The sequence below is a fragment of the Vombatus ursinus genome, unplaced genomic scaffold (assembly GCF_900497805.2).
Source record: "Vombatus ursinus unplaced genomic scaffold, bare-nosed wombat genome assembly UNPS02014778.1, whole genome shotgun sequence".
Classification (NCBI taxonomy): domain Eukaryota; kingdom Metazoa; phylum Chordata; class Mammalia; order Diprotodontia; family Vombatidae; genus Vombatus; species Vombatus ursinus.
In genome coordinates, this window is record NW_020954556.1 from 56,095,347 (window position 1) to 56,118,298 (window position 22,952).

Genomic DNA, 22,952 nt, shown 5'->3' on the forward strand with positions numbered 1-22,952 from the left:
ATCCTCACCAGAGCCTTGTAAGGTGGGTATTATTGTCTCCATTTTATAGATGAAACAACTGAGACCAAATTAGGTTAAACAATTCACTCAGAGTCATATAACTAATGTCAGAGGCAAGATTTGAACACAGTCCTAATCTGATTCAAAAGTCTATCATCCTTTCTTCTAAATAACATTTCCTCCTTTATACTTAGTAGATGTTTGTTAATTTAATTATCTTAGGGGGAGAGGATGGATAAGTTGATCTCAATAGATCTCTGCCTAGTTAATGTTATTATAGAATTAATGGGGGAGGGGGAGCTGGAACAATAATAATAAAGAGATGTTAAAGTCTTAAACAAATGGAAATAACTGCCTACATTTGTTTATGTTTTTTACAAGGATATTCCATGTCTTCTGGAAGTTCTTTAAAACCCATTCTCCAGTGAGTCAGTTAAGACAGAACACATCTTTGAGGAGCGTGTGTGTGTGTGTGTGTGTATGACAGAGAGAGAGAGAGAGAGAGAGAGAGAGAGAGAGAGAGAGAGAGAGATTGATTTCTTACACCTTACACCCCATTCCTTCCTCCCCCAGGTACTCTGCAATCCAGTGATGTTGGCTTCCTTGCTGTTCCATGCACAAGACATTCCATTTCTCAACTCCAGGTATTTTCATTGGCTGTCCCTCATACCTGTAATTCTCACCTCCTTCTTCTCCACCTCCTGGCTTTCCTGACTTCCTTTAAGTCCCATCTAAAATCCCACCTTCTACAGGAAACCTTCCCTGATCCTCATTAGTTCTGATGCCTACCCTTTGATTATCTCAAATTTATTCTGCATATAATTTGTTTGTGCATAGTTGTTTGCATAGTTTCCCCCCATTAGACTGTGAGCTCCTTGAGAGTAGGAACTGTCTTTAACAGTGATAGTAGTGACTTATGGGGTAGGGAATGCCCTCCTTTCCTATAGGAAGTAGCATGTGAGCCTTAGCAGTGCCTGACACTTTATAGGTGCTTAATAAATGTTTATTGACTGATTGGGGAGGCTCGTGAGCCTCACTCGCTTTTAGAAATGCAGACTCTCACTGTACTTTGACCCTGCCCTCTAGGCAACCCAAGGAGGCAGACTGAGAAGGAGGAAAGGAATTCTTGCAATTCCCTCCCAATGCCTAGCACTATAATAAATGAACATTTGATAACCTCCTTCTAAATGGAATCGGATGTAAGTAACAATCCACTCTACCACCCTATAAAGTTGTCCCTGTCTATCCATACAATTCTAATCCAGTCCACCTACTAATAATCACACGTAAGCTATATGGCTTTAGGGAAAGGACATGACATATTAGTTTGATATAAACCTACTCCAGAGGGAAGCAGATGCACATCAAATATGCAATTTGTTCATTAAATGTGCCAACCGGTTTTTCCCATTTGAGGTCAGTGCCGCTGTCTCCATAATCTCTTTTTACCTAGAATATCCATGAAAACCACATTCCTGAGGAAGATGAAGGGAATCATTCTTAATTTCATTATTTGTACTCCCAGCACTCAGCTTAGTGATTACCACGTAGTAAATTTTTTTTATTCATGTTTTCATTCATTCAGCCAGACTAATATACTTGTTTTTTACCTCTTTTGGCATTCCACTTCTTGCCTATATGCTTTTGCCTAGGCCATCCCCAAAGCCTAGAGTGTACTCCTCCTTCACTTTTGAATCCAAGGCTCAACTCATATGGCACTTCCTAAGGGAAGCCTTTCAAGAGTCCCCTAGTTATTAGTCCTCTTTCCTCAAATTACCATTCTTAGTTTCAAGTTTATTCCATTCAGTCATTTCCCACTCTCTGTGGCTCCTTTTGGGGTTTTCTTGGCAAAGATACTTGAGTGGTTTGCCATTTTCTTCTTCAGCTCATTTTACAGACGAGGAAACTGGGGCAAATAGAGTTAAGGGACTTGTCCAGGGTCACACAGCTAGTAAGTATCTGAGGCTAGGTTTGAACTCAGGTCTTCCTGACTCCAGAGCCAGCACTCTATCCATCGCACCACCTAGCTGCCCTTTCCTTGCTTATATTTTCCCTCTAGAATGTAAGCTCTTTGAAGAGCAGAATGGTTTTGTGGGGGTGGATGTTGAGTTTTTTGGTTTATTTTTCTTTGTCTTTGTATGCCTGGCATGTTTGTTGAATTTTGATTAGATTGGATTGGATTTTGAGTTAATGAGTATTTAGTAAGCTCCTACTAGGTTCTAGGTACTGTGTTTCTCTGGAGAAACAAATAAAGGCAAAAACAGTCCCTGATCTCAAGGAGCTCACAGTCTAACGCAGGTAGGGGTTGGTGGGTGGGAGATGAGAGATAACATGCAAACAACCACATGCAAGCAAGATATATCCAGAATAAAGTGGAAATCACCTTAGAGGAAAGGCTGTAGTATTAAGGGGGACCAGGAAGAACCTCATGAAGAAGGTAGAATTTCTAACACAGTGCTATTGATGTGACTATGAAAGGAGGAAAACCAATGCCCAGTTTACCTATAATAATTATCCTGCTAACATCTTGCATTTTTATGGCATTTTTTTTTTCCTTTTCCAAGGGCCGCATAATCCCTTTTGATCTTCACTTTGCTATTATCTCAGATTCTTTATCCCTAAGATCAAGCTCTTTTTTTCCTCTTTAAATTAGCTGCCCCAAACTCCTGCATTATGGCTGGGGTTTTCTTACCATTTCCCTCCCTTCCATCATCACAGCTGACTAGCTACAAGTCTTTTACTATCATGCATTCAAAGAAAAGGTTTGGCATTTCTTAAAGACCTTCACAAGTCTTGATCTTCGTCTGTCAGATTTTAATTAGTACTTCAAGGCCTTCTTTGAACTCTCTCTTTGAGACCTCCTCCAAGTGGAGTTTGTGGCTTCATTTCTTCCTTTCCTCTTCTGTTCCTCCTTACAGGGTTTGTGTTCTATTGATGAGGGGCCTATCACCCTCACTCCCTTTGGTCTTTGTCTACATCACATCACTTTCTGTTCAGCTTCCTCTGTTTGCTCCATTTCCTGTCTTTGCTGTTGACCCCAAAGCTGTCTCTTCTGAAGCATACCTACCATATTTCCTTTCCTTAGTCTGAGCTAATCTTCACCTTGTTATTTCTTTGTTCTACTTTGTGTTCATCCTTAACCACTTTTACTCATTTTTCTTTGCCTTTTTCCTCCCTCACCATCATCTGAAATCCATCTCTTTTATTTTCCTCCATCTCTTCCTTGACTCCTCCCTTGCTATTCTCTGACCACCCCAAATGCCTTCCCTTTATCCATATGAGCAAATGACACTGGTTCTTTTTTTCACGGCTTCTTTTATCTTGGACCCTTGAAGCTGATACAACTATGCCTGTCTCCCTTTCATTATAACATGCTTTCAGATGATATAAATGAGTGCTTCCTCACTACAAAATTTACACAGTTCTCTTTTTATGGAAAGCACTGCTGTTCCTTATTCTTCACACCAAAAACTCTTCTCTTCACTCATGAAATCATTTTAAAAGGTTTTTTGGAGTTGACTCTATAGAATGAGAGGCAGTGTGGTACAGTATAGAGGTGTCAAAGTCCTGACAAGGGTCTGTAAAACTCCTGAGTGCCAGGGTACCAGATTAAAATATAATTGGATGATGTTTAACAAAATAAATAAAAATACAGTGCAATATAGATAATGTGAATTTGTGGTTTTCTAAGTCAATATGCAGCCTGTCCACAAGGATCCCTTTCCATTTGAGTTTGACACAACTGGTGTACTGAATAACAAGCTGGCCTTGGAGTAAAAAAAGACCTGGATTCAAGGCCTTCCTCTGGCAAATAGTAGCTATGTGACCACAGGCAAGCCATATAACCTCTCAATATCCCAAGAAACTGCCTAAGACTATAATTTAGAGACTACTTTTTGCATCTGCATTACTGACAGTAGTTCCTCACAATAAAGAAATCATACATATAGCCTCCCCCCCCAAAAAAATCTAAAATTTTATCTATTTCCCCTATACTAGCTATTAAACCTCTCTGTCTCTAAATGAAAAGCATGAGGTAGATAGAATGACCTTCCCCTCCTCTTGGCATAATCCTACTACATACCTGTTCCCCAAGTCCTACACCCAAATCAGTCTACAGCTTTTATTGGAAATGTATTATATCATAATGTGTGTCCTCTAACTACTTTTTTCATCATAGAAGAAAATCAACAGTTTCTAGCCTTGACCTAAGGAGAGTCATCACAGTCTTCTCCTAGGGCCTGGGTTTTCTTTTCTCCTGCTACAGTCTCCAAAACAAAACCAATTTTCCTGCTGTTATAATGCTCGCATTAAACTGTGTACTTTGGGAATTTGAATGACTCCAAATATGTCCTTTGGGCTCATCCCAGTTGAATTTATAGCAGGGTCTTATGGAAGGAGGCTGGTAACACTATTTTTGTTTGTTTGCTTTGTTTTGCCTAAGAACCAGCCTAGCTCATTTAGAGAAACTCATCACCAGGTTGGCTTCAGGGTAATGAAACTTTAGTCACAGCAACTCTTGAAAACCATCTACTAAGTTGAAGAGGAACTGAAATCTCCACAGATGGGGGGGGCAGGTGTTCACATGGACTGAATCACAGATCTGTCAAGTGTAAGAACTTACCTCAAGTGGCTGATGTGAAAATCAAATGAGATTCATGTAAGTGGGCTGGCTGGGGAAATGACTAGCTTCATATGAAGTGAAGGAATAGAAAAGTGTACTACAAAGGACATGTTATACTAATTCAATTCAAACAGCCTTTATTAAGTACCTGATACCCAACTCATTGAGTTAGGTTATGAAGGAAAAAATAGGACAGTTTCTTGACCTTAAGGAGTTTACAATTTAATGGGGAAGATGACATGTACACAAATGACCATAATATGAAATTGTTAAGTACACAGAAGAATCATAGGTTAAGTATTTTAAGAGATCTAAGCAGGAAAGAGAATCCTTCCTTCTAAAAATTGTCACTCTCACCTCCTCCAGGGATATGGTAAGTATTACGGTTGAACTATGAATAAGAACTTTGAGAAGTGGGAAGACAGAAAAAATAGTCACTCTCAAGGGCCTGAAATTGTCAGTTTCTATATCAAGTTCTCTCCTACTTGATTGACTCTCTCCAACTAGCATGATGCTTTTTATGTGCAGCTCAAGAGACATGGCTTCATCTTTAACCACTTACAAGCTTATTCCCTGTATGGCATCCAGAAGGGCCCTATAATTCTTTCTAATTGATTAAGGACTTATTCATTTCTAGTTTACTTCTGATTGATTGATTGATTGATTGATTGAGTCAATCAAAGTGTATATACTTCTGTTATTAATTGAGGCATGTGTGGACCTCCCCCTACCCTTAATACAGTACTATGATGATATTTTTGCTCTTAATGAAAAATAAAACAGAGAGATAGGAATTAGCAGAGTCAACTTCATTGTACACTCAAAAGCAACAAGAATCATATACTACACAAATTATTCTGAAAAATGGAGGGGAAAATGTTCTAACATTTTATAAGGAAAATATAGTCCTAATATCTAAAACAGAGAAAGGTAAAACACGGAGAATTATAGACTAATATCATAAATGAATATTAATTATTCCTTATGATTAAATTGGAGTTATACTAATGGTGCAAAGATGGTTCAACATGAGAATAACTATTAACATAATCATTAAAAATAAAAACATATGAAACTATATGATTATATGAATAGAATAGAAAAAAGTCTTTGACAACATACAACACTGAGTTCAGGAATTTGATTGCTCAATTCTTTCTTGATTCTTGTCTCTTGTAAATTTCTGTGCATCTCTACTGCTCTTCTTCCTACATTGAAACTACTCTCTAAGGCATCTGGCATAGAGGTGGTTTTCTCTCTGAACCTTCCTTCTCAGTTTATATCCTTTCCTCTCAGACTTGTAGGACTCTACACATATTTCTACCAGACCATCAGGTTATGAATATGAGTAAAGAAAGGGGGGCCTAGTAGCTGCTTGGACCAACGCTTTCTCTGTGTGCAGATCAGAAAACTATGTGGGATTTTTTTTTTTAATTCTGAACTTAAGAAATAAAACAAGCATTTCTATAATTTAGTAGAATAGAAAAAAAAGATGATTGTACATGAAACTACAAATCTACTATGTACTCCTTATTATTCTTTTTAAATATATAATAAAGTTATATAACTTTTTTCTTTTTTTTTTTCTTCCCTCCCCCCACCCTAGAGATGGCTGGCATTAGATACAAATATATATGTATATACATATATACATATATGTGTATGTGTGTGTATAAAATTATTTTATACATACTTCTATTTATCAGTTCTTTCTCTAGATGCAGATATTATCTTCCTTCATAGATCTTTTGTAGTTAACTTGGGTATTTATAATAGTCAAAATGACTTAGTTGTTCAAAATTGTTCTTGAAACAATATTGCTATTACTGTATATAACATTCTCTTGGTTCTGCTCATTTCACTCTTCATTATTTTGTGTAGGTCTATCCGTGTTTTTCTAAGATCATCAAGCTCATCATTTCTTATAGCACACTAGTATTCCATCACAATCATATGCCACAACTTGTTCAGCCATTCTCCAATTCACAGGCATCCTTGCAATTTTCAGTTCTTTGCAACCACAAAGAGAGCTGCTATAAATATTTTAGAACATAAAGGTTCTTTTCCTTTTTCCCTAAACATCTTTGGAAACAGATCAAGTAGCGGTATTGCTGGGTCAAAGGGTACAGGCAGTTTAATAACTTTTGGGGCATAATTCCAGATTGCTCTCCAAAATGGTTGGAGAGTTTCACAGTTTGATAAACTATAAATTAATGTCCCAATTTTTCCACATCCTCTTCAGCATTTGTCACTTTCCCCTTTAATAATTTAACCAATCTGAGAGGTATAAAATCTTAACTTCATTTTTTTTACTTGTATCAATGAAAAATATGTTCTCTCTCTCTCTCACTCACTTTCTACACACACGCACACACACAAATGTTTGTGTGTGTGCGTGTGTGTGTGTGTGTGTGTGTATAATAAAAGATAACTTCAGCACTATAGCTGGACAAATGTTACAATTTTTTTCCAAAGCAAGAGAAGGTGATTTTTTTGTTTTGTTTTGTTTTTAATAACCTGTAGGCAAATGAGTTAGATTTTAATTCCTGGCAAAAATTTCAACACAGATGTAATGAGGGGAGGGGAAGTAGCTAATGAGAGCTCAGTTCTTGAAATGTGTGCATATATTTTCTACCTGTTTCTAACCCAAACACGTGGACACTTTGTTAATCCTCTTCCAGTCATGAATGGCTAGAAGTTTGGTGCTGTGGGATGATGAAAAGTTTTCTAACAGACCATGGAGCCTTAAAGAATCAGTGATTCAGAAGGTGAGAAGGCAGAAATCAATGTGCAGACAAAAGGGACAACTTATCTGTTACTTATTTTCTTTCCTTGGTAGCATCAACTAAAGAGGACTGATATGGAGAAGGGTGGTTGCTCTTTCTTCCACCTGGCCCCTGTGTCCATGGGCACGTAGGGCCTGTTTATTCTGTGTTTAATTTTTCCTGATTGTAAGTGAACAAATATTACAAGATGGGAGTGTGCAAGTGATGCATTGAGTTTGGGAGAGCCAAAGGCTCCATCAGAGGCTCTACCATTAAACAGGGATAGCAGCAAAGTCCACTAAAGTAAGTAAGAATGTGGCCAATGAAAGGAAAGGCCTTGGGCTCACAGTGGCCATTGCTATTTAGGAGACAAGCAGCCACCCCCTCCTCTACCTGGCTCTTAGAACTAGACAAAATTAGTTCTGCCTTACTCATAGTCACAAAGGAAAGATGATAAGAGGTAGGTGGATTGTCCCTTTTGTATGCATACTCAGTGCTGGTTCTGAGTTATCAATCTTCCATAGTCAATTAGATTTTATATCACTACATAGTACCAACACTTTTGCCATTCATGACCAGAAGTAGGTTTACCAAAGTTTCTATAGATCTGTGTTAGAAGCAGGTAGAAAGTAAGTATGGACGCTTCATGGACTAGACCCTCAACGACTGGCCTCCCCATTACACTTCTAACTGGTCTCCCTGCCTCCAGTCTCTTCATTTTCCAATCGATTTTTCAAACAGTTACCCAAATAATCTTCCTGATACATGGGTCTAATATCATCATGTCCTGCTCAATAGGGAGCTTTCAGTGGCTCCTTAATATTTACAAGATAACCAAAAACTCCTTATCCTGGCATTTAAGGTCCATCACAGGGAGTCATCTCCCATTGTCTTGATCTATATCTGGCCCCTGGACCCAGATGGCTCTGGAGGAGAAAGTGAGGTTGACGACCTTGCACAGCCCTCCTTCATTTAAATCCAATTGACTTGCAAGTCACAGCACCATCTTTTTGATGGCATAGTCCTCTTCAAGAACAAAAGACAAAAAACAACAAAGTCCATCACAATCTAACTCCAGGTTCTTTATAATCATATTTCATATTATTTTCCTTCATGTAGTCTACATTCCAGACAAATTGGACAACTGATTTTCCCCAGAATTCAATATGCTATCTCTAGCCTCTATCTATCATATGCCTAGAATATCCTCTCTCCTCATCTGCACCTTCAGAATCTTTCTTTTCCTCCAAGATTTTGCTTACACACTATTTCTCTGATTTCCCTGAAAGTGATCTCTAGCAAAGAAGAGGGAAGTGAGGGGGAGTGAGTGAACCAACCTTACTCTCATCAGAATTGGCTCAAAGAGGAAATAACATACACTTTCAATTGGGTGTAGAAATCTATCTTACGCTACAGGAAAGTAGGAGGGGAAGGGGATAAGAAAAGGGGGTGAGGGTGATAGAAGGGAGGGCAGATTGGGGGAGAGAGGGAGTCAGAAGCAAAACACTTCTGAGGAGGGACAGGATGAAAGGAGAGAGAGAATAGAATAAATGGAGGGGAGGATGGAAGGAAATAGCTAGCGATAGTAACTGTGAAAAAAAATTTGAAGCAAGTTTCTCTGATAAAAGCCTCGTTTCTCAAACATACAGAGAAATGAGTCAAATTGACAAAAATAAGAGCCATTGATAAGTGGTCAAAGGATATGGTCAGTTTTCAAATGAAGTAATCAAAACTATCTACAGCCATATGAAAAAAATATTCTAACTTACTATTGATTGGAGAAATGCAAATTGAAACAATTCTGAGGTATTACCACATACTTATTAGACTGGCTAATAGGAAAGGTAAATGACAAAAGTTGGAGGGGACGTGGGAAAGATGAGACATTAATACATTGTTGGTGGAGTTGTCAACTGATTCAACCATTCTATAGAGCAATTTGCCCAACTACGCCCACAGGGCTATAAAACCATGCATACCCTTTGACCTAGTAGTACCACTATTAAGTCTATATCCCAAATGAGATTTTAGAAAAAAGGAAAAGGACCTATATATACAAAAATATTTATAGAGGCTCTTTTCTGGAGGAAAAGAATTAGAAATTGAGGGGATTCCCATCAATTAGGGAATGGCTGAACAAGTTGTGGTATGAGATTATGATGGAATACTATTATACTATAAGCAATGATGAACAAGATGCTCTCAGAAAAAGAAACCTGGGAAGACTTGCATGGGCTGAAACAAAGTGAAATGTACTGTGTACAAAGTAACAGCAATATTGTAAGATGATCAGCTGTGAATAACTTAGCTATTCTCAGCAATACAACTATCCAAGACAACACTCTGAAGGACTTATAATGAAAAATGCTATCCGTCCCCAGAGAAAGAATTGATGGTGTCTGAATACAGATTGAAACAGACTTTTTAAATTTTTCTTTATTTTTCTTGATTTTTTTTTTTTTGGTCTGTGTTTGTTTTTTTTTTCACAACATGACTATTACAGAGATGTTTTGCATGACTATACATGTATGGCCTATGTCAAATTGCTTCCCTTCTCAATGAGGGGTGAGGCTGGGAAGGGAGGAGAGGAGAGAATTTGGAACTCAAAGTTTTGAAAGCAAATGTTGGAAATTGTTTTTACATGTAACTGGGGAAAAATAAAATGCTAAATTAAAAAAAAGAGAGTAATCTATAGATCTAGATATGGCTAGATCTCTCCTTTTCCTCCATCATGCCCCATTTTGTATTTCAGTTATCTGGGTATATATGTTGTATTCTCCCAACCCACTTGAAAAATATAGTAAACTCTTCATGGGCAAGGACTATGTCATTTTTATCTTTATATCTCCAAATGCAATGCCTTGCACATTCTAGGAACTTAATAAATGAATTCAAAGTTAGGTGTTCCCATTTAGAACACCCTGCCAGCAGGGGATTAGAAAGCAGATGACAGAGAAATTCACCTTCATAGCAATTTTAGCAGGAATAGGTTAGTCAGGAGGGTCCCAATTCATGCATTTTGTCCATGTAAGATAATAGATTTTATTTAATTCAGCTCTAGTGGTCAGTGTAATGTATTTATAGCATTGAAAATTGTAGGCTTCAGCAGCTCAGAATGTAATTTAGGATATGGAAATAGAAAATGGGGCTGGGAGCATATGGTTCTTCCTTAATACAAAACCCTACTGTGTAGTGATGGGACATTTTGATATGAACATAAGGCCATTTACCAGCAGGATTCAGAAATACTAAAGGCTGTCTTCATGACTTCTATTCTATTTGAATAGAGGACAGTCATGTGTGATTTCAAAAACAGGAAAGTAATTTACAATATAAATATATACATGTATGTACACATAAAATATGTACTTGTGTATATGTGCATTATGTATGTATAGAAGCATATATATATTTATATATATACATCCTTTACCACTTTCTCCAATATACAAATGCTAATTCATTGGGGCTTTATTTTTTCTCTCTATTATTTATGTAATGAATTACTTAGGTTGGAGTTATGAATGCTAAACTCGGAATCTGAATTGAATCTGAATTCTGTCACTGATTAGCTTACATATCTTATGGAAAAGACACAACTACCCATAGCTTCAGTTTTTTCATCTATGAAATGATAATAATATTTTCACTTCTAATCTCATAAAGTTATTACAAGAAAAGAATATACAGAGAGAGACATATAGCACTATAATTCTATGTTAACACCATTATTATTGAAAATAATGCTTTTTCATTTGATTCTTTCAATGTTAGTTCATTTGTTTAGTTTTCAAGTTCTTGGGGACCCAAAGACTTGGGTAAAACTTTTAGGTCTTAATAAGGAATCAAAGCAGTTTCTAAGAAAAGCTTGTTCAGTCTGACTGCTTTTATCATAAATTTATTCCTGTCTAACTCTCCCTCAAAATATGCTTTAAATTTGACTCTTGAGAGGGCTCCAGTTATAAAATGTCCTGAATCATTATGTACATATGTGTTTGTGTTTAAATCAAAAATCATTTATAAACCACACTACAGAAAATTCAATGAGGATTTACCAAGGGCCTATTCATTCTACGCAAGGCATTGTCCTGCTTCAGGGAACTAGAAGGAGCTTAAATCTGATACAGTTCTCCATAGGCCTCAATCTTGGCACATTTGAAGGACCAAAACATAAAATATAAGAGCTGGACATCTACTCCAACCTTTACCTGAAAAGGATTCACTTTTGCAAGAGTGCCAACCAGGAATCATCCAGTCATCGCTTGACTTGGGACATTTCAAACACAAAACAAAACTTATCTTCCCTATCCCATCCCTACTCTTAGCAATAAAAAAACCCACGCCTTTTTTAAACTTCCCATATCCATCACAGATACCATCATCCTTCCATCCAGTCACCCAGGTTATCCAGTCTCCTGAGTCAACAACTGGAATCATCCTCAACTCCTAACTCTCTCTTACTCATGTAATCAGTTGCCAGGACTTGTCAAATCTACACTCACTTCTCTCGTATCCATCCTCTTCCCTCCACTCACATGGCTGCAGCTCCAGTCTTAATACCTTTTGCCTATTCAATTGCAAGACTCTTCTACTTGGTCCCGCAGGTTCAAGTCTTCTCCCCACGGGTGTGAAGTAATATTCCTAAGGCACAGGTGTTGCTCCCCTGCTCAAAAAAAACTCCAGTGGCTCCCTATTGCCTCTAAGATGAAATACAAATATCTCTATTTGGCTTTTTTAAAGCCATCCACAACCTGATTCCAACCTACCTTTCCAGCTTTATAAAACATTCCCTTTCACAAACTGTTCGGTACATCTGACTTCTTATCCCTCTTATTCCTCACATGCTGCATCCCATTTCCTACATCCATGCCTTTGCAAGGCTGTTCCCATGCTTGGAATTCACATTCTTTTCACTTCTGGCTCTTAGAATCCGAGTTTCCTTTATAACACAGATATGTTTGTATGTATGTATGTATGTATGTATGTATGTTATAACACAGTTAAGATGCATCTAGGTGGCACAGTAGACAGAGTGCTGGACCTGGAGTCAGAAAGACCTGAGTTCAAGTCCAATCTCACACACTTACTAGTTGCATGACCCTGGGCAAGTCATTTAAACTCTGCCTACCTCAGTTTCCTCAACTGTAAAATGGGGAGCATAATAGCACCTACCTCTCAGGGTTGTTGTGAGTCTCAAATAAGATAATATTTGTAAAGTGACTAACACAGTGCCTGGGACATAGAAGACACTTAATTATGCCCTTCCCCTTAAAGAGCCACCTTCTACATGAGGTCTTTGTTAATGTCTCCTGATCTCCCTTCAGGGATGGGGAACCTGCAGCCACAAAGCCACATGTGACCTTCTAGGTCCTCAAGTGTGGCCTTTTGACTGAATCCAACTTGTGGGGCATCCTAGTGAGAGAGTCTTGTGGTGTAGAAGGAAACTGTCCTATTGTGCCGTAAGTCCAAGTCACTTTCCCTTTAAGCCAACCCATACAGCATCCCATGGAAGAAGAAAACACAGGGTTCTCAAGCAAGGTAACCCCCACTTAGACAGAACCTACAGTACAGAGACCACAGGATGCAGAGGCCCCAAAACTGGGTATACGGGCCCCCAAACTGGGTACAGAGGCCCCAAAACTAGGTGTACATGCCCTAAAACTAGATGCAGAAACCCAAAATTGGACACAGAGTCCCCAAAGCTGGGGGCAAAGTCCCAAACCAGGCACAGAGGCCCACCTATTTGCCTCTCCCAGTGTCCCATGGGGAGGGGAACAACACAGGGTTCTCAAGCTGGGGATCCCCCACTTAGCAAGAACCTGTAAAACAAGATGCAGAGATATCCAAACTACCCCCAGTCTGACTGGGGTACTGACAGTAAAGGAAATAGGGTTACCTTGATTTGGAGAGGGCCTGAAGCTGAGAAAAGTCCATTGGGTGCCAGAAATGAAATGGAATAAAATCAAAGTTCAGGGGCACCCCAAAATGTTGGGTGCTAGGTCATCTCAAAAGAATTCACTCAGGCTCTCTCCAAATCAAGTATAGGTGTTTATTGGGGTAACAGAACACAATATACCAATAAGTTCCTCTGCCCCTTAAGGGAGACACAGCTTATGAGAGACCCCAGCTTAAGGAGGGGTGGCAGCCCCCCAAGGGAGAGAGCAGCCCCCCCCAAGGGAAAGGGCCACTTATAGGAGATGGGTCTTTAAGGGAGATGCCCATCAAGGGAGACCCCAGTTTAAGGGGAATGTCCTCCACTTAAGGAAGATGACCAAGTAAGGGGAATGCCTCTGTCCCACTTAAGGGGGCTGCTAAATCCTTGCTAAGAGGGACGCCCTCCGCTTAAGGATTTGGATTCAGTTTAGATTCAGTTAAAGGGCCGCACTTGAGAACCTCGAGGGCCACATGTGACCTCAAGGCCGCAGGTTCCCCATCCCTGTGTGCTAGTGCCTCTTCCTACCCAAACAAAAAATGCTTTGTACACACACACACACACAAACACAAACACACAAGCACAGTTTGTTTGGTGTAATTACATATGTAAATGTCTCCCTTGATAGAATGTAAACTCCTTAAGGGCAGGGGTTGTTCCATTTTTGTCTTTGTATTTCCAGAGCCCAGTTTATACCTGCCATATGGTAGCACCAATGCTTCCTGATCAATTGATTGGAATTTTAAGCTAAGAGGGAGAAATCTGTGAAATCGAGAAAGGGAAGAGTCTTATCCAATAAGCCAGGACTTACTCAGGTATTTAGCTAGAGAGTCTGAGATTTGGGATATAAGCCAAGATAGAAGAGAAAGATTTTGCTGGCTCCAACCTACCTTTTCAGGATAATTATGCCCTTCATGTAGTCTCCTTCCCAGACAAACTTGCCTGCTTGCTAATCCTTGGGTCTCTGAAAAAGGCTGTCCCCCAATCACTGAAATGCTCTCTCTAGATAATATTGTTCTAAAAAGCAAAAGTAAGAACCTTTGTTTCTTGGATTCCCTCTCTTCCTTCAAAGCACAGTTCAAGCAACACCTCCAACATGAGGCCTTCTCTGATCTCCTCAGATCGATAAGCTCTCCAGAAATTACTTTGTGTACACTTTTTAACATAGGTAGATGACATGGAATGGGCACCCACCATGCAGGAACCTCCCACTTCTTGCCTAGGCATTGTGGACACCTACTTTCTCCTTGGGTTAGCTCCCTCTTTCCTACCTGTAGTCATTCCGGAAGATTTAGGTTCCCAGGAAAAGACACCCCCCCAATGTGGTTATATTCAAATTTTCTCAGATACCAAGGGTAGACTTGGTTAAAGGAAAATACATTTACCCTACTCACCACTCACATACAAATCAGACATTATCCTCTATCTTTAATAAAGGGGTTTCAGTATTTATATTTTTACTTCTTTCCCAAGCTGCCTAAATCCTATCTAAAAACCATTCTTCATCCACATATTTCAACAATTTTATTAAACCAAGTTTATTTTCCTGCTCCTTTCAGACTGAGCATCAATAAAAGCAGCAATAACTTACATCCTTTAATAGTTGCTTTAAATCATTTCTTTTTCTCAAAAGTAATTCTTCTGCCCCTTTCAACTAAACTATTCCATATGAAAAAAAAACTTTAAAGGGACAGTAACTTCAATATACATGCATGTGTGTATGTATATATACATATATATGTATATGTATGTATATATGTACATAAAATATATATACAATATTGTATTTACTTATAGGTGTACTATTGTTTCATCCAAAAGAATATAAGATTCTTGTGGGCAAGAACTGTTTTGTTTTTGTCTGTATCTCCAGTACCAATCACACTTCTTATAATATAGCAAGGGTTTAACAAATGTCTATTTATTGATTGTGTAAGGGCATGTTTTTACTAGACTTTAGCAAAGCTGAAGGTTGAAAATGTCAAAGACAGAGACATTGAAATTCCTTTCAGGGGTAAAAGAAGCATTCTATGTCTTTAAAAAGGCCTGAAGCTTTAAAAGTTCAACTGCATATGAAAAAGCCAACAAAGACAATAAACTTGGCCCAGGGCACAGACAGCCTCCATATCTTTGTCCCTAGTCACTCATCAGATAAGACTCCAGCAAAAATCTGTACCTAGCTGGTCACCATAAGTACGAGTGGGGTCCCTCATGGAACGAGCCATGCTCTGAACCAAGAAGAACCGTTAAATAAGAAAGGCTAAACTCCTATATTCTATCTAAAGACGACAAAACTCAGAGCCAAAGCCTTAAGAGAGCTGAAGAGGAGAAGCTTCTGCCAATCGTAGATTAAAGGTTATACTGTGCTGAAAGAACACAGTAACAACCAGCCAAGACAGAAAAATGGAGGTAGTGATGATTGCAGCTGCCCATCACTGAGTGAGCCCACCAGAGACATCACACCGCCAATTCCCGTTTGGCAGCAGCTGTGTCCAGGAGCCAGGTAGTAAACTGGCCCAGTCAGTGAAGATGCTGCAGTGTGCAAGCAACAAGCTCACTGAACATTTCATCCAGTAGAAACTTCATGCCCTGCAAGAAGCCGGGGCAACTTAGCAAAGGAGTCCATTCCCAGCACCTATGCCTTACCCCACAGTAATTTTCATGAAGACTTTTCAGAGAAAGAAAGGACATTGGGGTTCTGCTCTTACAGAATTATAAGTTATCTTGGGCATGTATATTCCCTACACATATGTGCCTCAATACTACTCTCCTCACTGACTCTGTGTATTTGTGGGAGAATGACAGTTGTTTGTTTGTTTGTTTGGGGGAACCTGCTTTTAAACTATTGTTCTTTCTATGCCATTTAAGTAACTGTCTTTTCTAAAGAGTTAATTGAATCAACTGGCTTAATGGTGGTGGGAAGTACAGTGGTGGGGAATCATGAACTACAGTGTTAAGAGTAGTCTCCCACTTAGATCCCAAGGAGCGGCTTTTATTGTTGTTGCTGTTGTTGTTGTCATTCAGTCATTTTACCCTGTCCGACTCTTTGTGACCCCATTTACTTTTCTTGTCAAAGGTACTGGAGTGGTTTGCCATTTCCTTCCCCAGCTCATTTAATAAATGAAGAACTGAGGGAAACAGGGTTAAGTGACTTGCCCAGGGTCACATACCTAGTAAGTGTTTGAGGCTGGATTTGAACTAAGGTCTTCCTGACTCCAGGCCTGGCACTCGATACACTGCACCATCTAGCAACTACCACTCTGGAGATCCAGCATCCCAATGCTTTAGGGAGTAAGCCTGGAGGTACAATTGATTGACTTTAAGATCTACAATAAGGGGAGCTCACCAACTTCTGCAACAGCTCATTTTGCTTTTATCATCTCTCATTTTTAAACAATTTTTCTTTATATGGAGACAAAGTTTGCAACACTGAAGCTCCCACCCATTATTCCTCATTCTTCCCCTCTGAGGCCAAGAAGGACAAGTATAATACCACTTCCATCCAACAGTTACTCAAATACTTGAAGACAGTTACATGTTCCCATCCTCCCTCCCCTACTGAATCTTCTCTTCTCCAGACTAAATATTCTATTTCACAATTTAATTTTGCCCTATTGTTCTGTCACATAATGACCTATAAGGATTCAGACTTTCATCCAATTTGTTGCCTATTCCTTTAAGCTTTGTGCCACCTACAATTTTGATAAGTATCCAAATCAGTGATTAAAATGTTAAAAAGCAAATGATGACTTGTGGGGAACTCCTCTAGACACCCACCTCTACAATGACATCAGACCATCAAAGACTCTTTTTCATGTTCAGGCATTCAACTAGTTCTAAACCCAAATAACTGCATATTAATTTAATCTTATTTAGAGGTCCTACATCTTTTTTTTGTGTCATAGACCCCTGTGGAAGTTAGGTGAAGCCTATAGACCCCCTTCTTCATTTTCTTGTTTATGTCCATCACCCTTCTCCTGTCACTTCTCCATCATGTTTACTTTCTCATCCCCATGCCCATACTCCTATATCTATCACCACCACTTCTACTTTAACATCTCCATTTCTCTCTTAAGAGATGATTTGGTTGTTCAGTCATTTAGTTGTGTCTGACTCTTCATGACACCATGGACCATACCGTCCATGGGGTTTTTCTTGGCAAAGATACCGGGAGTGGTTTGTTATTTCCTCCTCCAGTGGATTAAGACAAAGGTTAAGTGACTTGCCCATGGTCACACAACTAGAAGGTGTCTGAGGATGGATTTGAATTCAGGTCTTCCTGACTCCAGTCCCAGTGCTCTATCCACTGAGCCACACAGCTGCCTCCTTAAAATATTATATTGGATTACAGTGTTTTTATAAGCACAAAACATCAAATACATAGGATTACAAAGGAAACCAATTATATGGAAATATAGTTATCAAAGTATTTTAAAAATTTACAGACACCAGGATAAGAATTCATGATCTTTCCTACATCTCTCTATCTTGTCCACAAGGATAACACAACAGATTGTCAACTGTTATGCTTACATCTAGGTATTGATTCCAGAGAATTACCCTGGTCCAGTAAACCTTTCACCAAAAGAAATGAGACTAGGCTAGCATGACTTGTTTTTAAGGTATTTATGTGTGGAGTTTCTGTTTTCAGGTAATATCCTTTTTTAATTTTTCTAAAATAAATTATATAATCTCAGTGATCACTGCTTCCCTTTCTAAATGCTCACATATCAACCCTTAGGTGATATATTTTAGAATTTTGACAGAAATAGAAGTCATACTCATGAGTCAAAATACAACAAAAGGATTTTCATACTAATTGAAATATATAATTATCTAATAGCAAAAGATCCTTGCAATTTGACTTTTTATACTGATGAATAGTTAGAGTGGGAAGAGACCTTAGACTTCATTTAGGTAAAGAAATTGAAGTCAACACATGTGTCAAATTACTCAATGTCACAAAGCCAATTCATGGCACAGGTTTACAAATTAAGTCTTCTGACTCCCTTTTAAGTGTTCTATACCACACTGCCTTTTCAATCACCTTTTACTTTCTACTAAGTCTTATTGCATCTATACTGCCTATCACAGGGGTACCCAGTCTGTTCATTATTAAATTTTTGGTTGATTCCCAAGCCTTACTAATATGCAGGACCATTGTTTTATAGGATTCAGAAATGGAAGGGCCCTTAGAGATCATCTGGTCCAATCTCATTTTTTAGATGTAAGATCCAGAGAGGTGAAAGGCTTTGATTAAGGTCACAGAAAGTAGATAATAGCATAACTGGGATTCCGATCTGGGGTCTTCTGATTTCAAATCTAGTGTTTCCCCAACCTTGGTATTGAGAAAGAAATCCACAGTGTGGAAAGGAGGGTAGAAGGAAAAGAAGTGTCTGGCCATCTCTTTCTCCTTTGACCTCTTCCTTCTTCCTCCCTTCTATTCTCCTTTTTCATCTCCATCTTCTCCACCCTTTTGTTACCCCTTTTTCCTCTTCTTTTTCTCTTATTCCTCTTTATTCATCTTCATAAATAGGCAAATTCTTGCCTATGTCCATCTCCCTTCTTCTGTTACTTCTTCATTGTCTTTCCTTTCTCATCTCCATGCCTGTTCTGCTATATCTCCACCATCATCTATCCCTGCCTCTTCAATTTCTACATCTCCATTTCCCTCTTGTTCCTCCTAAAAGATTGCATTGGACTTCTATGTATATATCAAACTTTAACAAACTAGTTGATGGTGCGCTGCACTTGGTGCCTTGTTAATGTCAAATTTTACTTATATTCAATGTATTTTAATGGAACATATATTGATAAATCATAAGATTCCGGGTAAATTTGAAGAACAGGAACCCTTGGCCCAAATGAAATAACAGGATACTAACATCTCTATCCAGCTTCATCTATGCTGTATAAATTTATTATAGCTATGATATGCCTTTCAAGTGTACTAACATTAAAGTTGAAAGGGAATTCCCATTCCTTAAGTCCAGCTTCTAGATCAGGCAAAAAATCTGGACCATGATTGTTTCAGATCTTTATGCAAATCCATGGCACACATTTTAGACCTTTTCCAGCCCAAAATTCCACGGGTAAACCTCTAACTAGCCAAATGCAATCAAATAATGTGAATAGTTGCCTAGGTATCCAAGCAATTTCAGTCATGTAAACATATGTAGGGACATTTAATATCTGCTTGTTGATGGGCCATTTGATTCGTACTTATGAGGGCAGCGTATGCTGCATTCAGTTATGGATGCCTATAAAGTCAAGATCAAATGCACTGGCAAAAGAAAGCCAGAACTTATTGTTCACCAGAGAGGAAAACAATTGCATAGGATCATTTCATATTGCTTACCTTTACCCAAAATCATTATTTCAGAGCAAGCAATTTGGAAATGGTCCCTTTGGTTGTTGGGAACTAATAAAATTTCATTTCTCTAAGGCAAATTCCTACTCTCTTATAATTTGAAAATAGACTTATATTGCTCAGCTTTAATAAAGTTCTGAAAATGACTGATTTGCAACATTTGGAAACTGCTTCTGTTGTTTTGAAATTTAAACTGAAGGTGGGGGGTGTCGTTTCATCCTTACAACTGAACTAAAACATGATGGGTAATTTTCAAGTGCTACAACCATAAAATACGTTCCATAGGGAGCAGCTACACACATTACTTCTTGAACATTTACCAGAGAGACCCACAAGTATTCACAACCACAAGAAAAAAATAAATAAAGGCACAAATCACTTAATAAAAATCATACCTAGGTTGCTAATTAAGTGCTTATTGGTATCACTGAAAATAGCATTAAGGGGCAATGAACCATAGGGTCATTTAATGAATGCATGGTAATATTTTCACTGTAGAACTAAAATACCATTCCTGATTTACTGTATTAAAAAACCATGTGGATAAACCTAAGAAAGATAGGCATTTAAGGATAATAAATAATATATTGAATTTAATAAACAAATTCTAATGACTTGAAGAGTCTAACAACAGATTGTTGGGGAAATAGCAAGTATTGAGAGAGCTCTCTCTCTATCTAATTACTCTACATAGGATATAATATCTTACTAGAGAAGCAGGGTATAACAGAAAGAACATTATCTCTCATGTTGGGAGAACCTGGGCTCAAATTCTGCCTACTTGTGTGACTTTGGACAAGTCACTTAGCCTCCCTGGACACCTAGACCTCAGTTTCCCCATCTGTAAAATGAGGGAGTTAGATGACAGCTTCTGAAGCTCCTTCCAGATCAAGGTAGCATACTCCTACCCCCTTATATACTCTTCCTATCCCAGTGATTATGAACACTCCCAACTGCTAATATAGAAACTCCCTTCCCTATCCCTTCTGCCTGCTACCTCACTCCCATCCACATCAACCTTACTCACCCAGGGTTCTGCTCCAGATCTGCCCATCCCTTCTTCTATTCCCTCTAGAATGCCTGTTCCATAGGCATGAGATAAGGGCTTACACCAGGATGATGGCTGTGTGAGTCAAAAAAAGGGGACATATAGGGGAGAAGTAGGAAGTTAGGCACACGTTGGATTGAGTGTTGGACTTGAAGTCAGGAAGACTTGAGTTCAAATTTACCTAAGATACTAGCTGTTTCATCCTGAGTAAGCCACTTAACTTCTGTTTTGACTCAATTTTTTCATCCATAAAATGGGGATAATAATAGCATCTTTCTCCCAGAATTGTTGTGAGGATAAAATGAGATAATGCTTCACAAACTTTAACAGGGATAAGTACTAGTGATGATGATGATGACGTGATGATGATGATGATAATAGAAATGACAAGACTTGACAACAGAATAAATATGTTGAATGAGTAGAAATGAGGAGTTAAGGGTAACACTGAGGTTGTCAGCCTGGGGACCGTGAGACTGGTGGTAGCAGGCAGAAGGGATAGGGAAGGGAGTGTTCTATATTAGCAGCTGGGACGGTTCATAATCAACACTAATAGGGAAGTTGAAAAGAAAGGAGGATTTAGGGGAAAGAAAATAGATTCTGCTTCTGGCATATTGAGTTTGGGATGTCTATGGGACTTCCATTGTGAGATGTCCAATAGGCAGTTGGTTATTTGAGACTGGAGTTCAGGGGGGAGGGTTAGGGTTGAATATAGAGATCTGGGAATCATCCACATGTTAGGGTTGAATATGGAGATCCGGGAATCACCTACATGGAGATAATTAAAAAAACCTCCAAAAATAATTGGAGAGATCACCAATCAAGGTAGCACAGAGGGAAAAGAAGGTCAAGGACTGAAGTTGGGGAACAACTAAAGCAAAGGAGACAGAAGAGCAATCAGACAGTCAGGAGGAAAGCCGGACATAGCAGTGTTATGAAAACTAGAAAGGAGAGACTATCCAGGAGAAGAGAATGATGAACAGTCTCAAAGGCTGTGGAGAGTTCAAGAAGGATGAGGACTAAGGAAAAAGTCATTAGATTTGGCAATTAAGAGATCATTAGCAAGTGCTAGCAATAGGGACAGAGGCGGACCCCTCATCCTCCATGCCTGCTCACCCAGCTGCACTTTGGGAGTTTGACCTTCCTTGCAACAGCCCTGCACACTCACCCCATTGGGAAGATCCCACCTCAGGCTCACCATGGGAACTGTTACCAACAATGATGGCATAAGAAAGCAGCACTTAATTGTTGTTTCTAGGGCTAATGTTGACTGGAGAATTAATCTGTTAGTGAAAAGTTTTCTTAAATGGTGCAATACTAAATCTGTAGAAAAAAGAAATAACAAGAACCTGCATGAATTTTCAATGGGAAAAAACCTGCTTTTATGCGATATGAATCTCAGACAAATGGAAAAGGATGAAGTAAATTTACAAAGACAGAAAATAGCAAAACTGAAGCACCTTTTAAAAATTGCTGAGTGCAAAATGCAGATTCTTTGAGCAAAATGAATAGCAAAAAAATTGCATGTGATGCTTTAGCCAAAGTGATCCAGAACCATCCAGACAGGCATGAAACTTTAAAGAAACTACATGCTTAGGGGAAAAGAATTACTTCATCTTTCTCATATAAAAGAGAATGTTGAAGATAAGCTGAAATTAAGGCAAAAGCAGTTCGAAGCTCTTAGCATTCTCCCCAAACTTCAGCAAACACTAGAAAATGATGAAAAACTCTTAGAAGCTGACAGACTCTGGAAATAAATATGGAGACTGAACAATAGGTACACTGAAGTCTCATTGTTCCAAAGATATATAAATATCTGTCTTAGTTTCCTTTTACTTGGCAAAGCTCTTTATATATTAAATGTATTTCCAAGTTATTTTTTCCAGTTATTTCCATGAAAGTGACAAAATTATGGATAATGGATTTTTATTAAACAATATTTTTTCAACTATCTAACCAGCAAAAGTCTTGTTTTAATGAAGTTTGATTTTGTAAATTTTTTTTATCCTTAGCCTTTAAAATGTATGACATGTTTTTAAAATATTTTCAGTTTGTTTTCTTTGGGCATATTTTGGTAATTGTTAAAAATGATTAAAATTCAAAATGATTCTCACAAGTTGAATTTTACAGAGAAGAATTTTTAGACTATCTACATAGAAGACATATATATATGTCTGTATGTATGTATTCATATACATGGTGTCCCAAAAGCC

At 38.4% G+C, this 22,952-nt stretch overlaps 1 pseudogene; it reads left to right on the top strand.

Moving 5' to 3' along the window:
* The first annotated feature begins 21,938 nt into the window (after nt 1-21,938).
* On the top strand, nt 21,939-22,496 carry LOC114045173 (annotated as a pseudogene).
* The last annotated feature ends 456 nt before the right edge of the window (nt 22,497-22,952 follow it).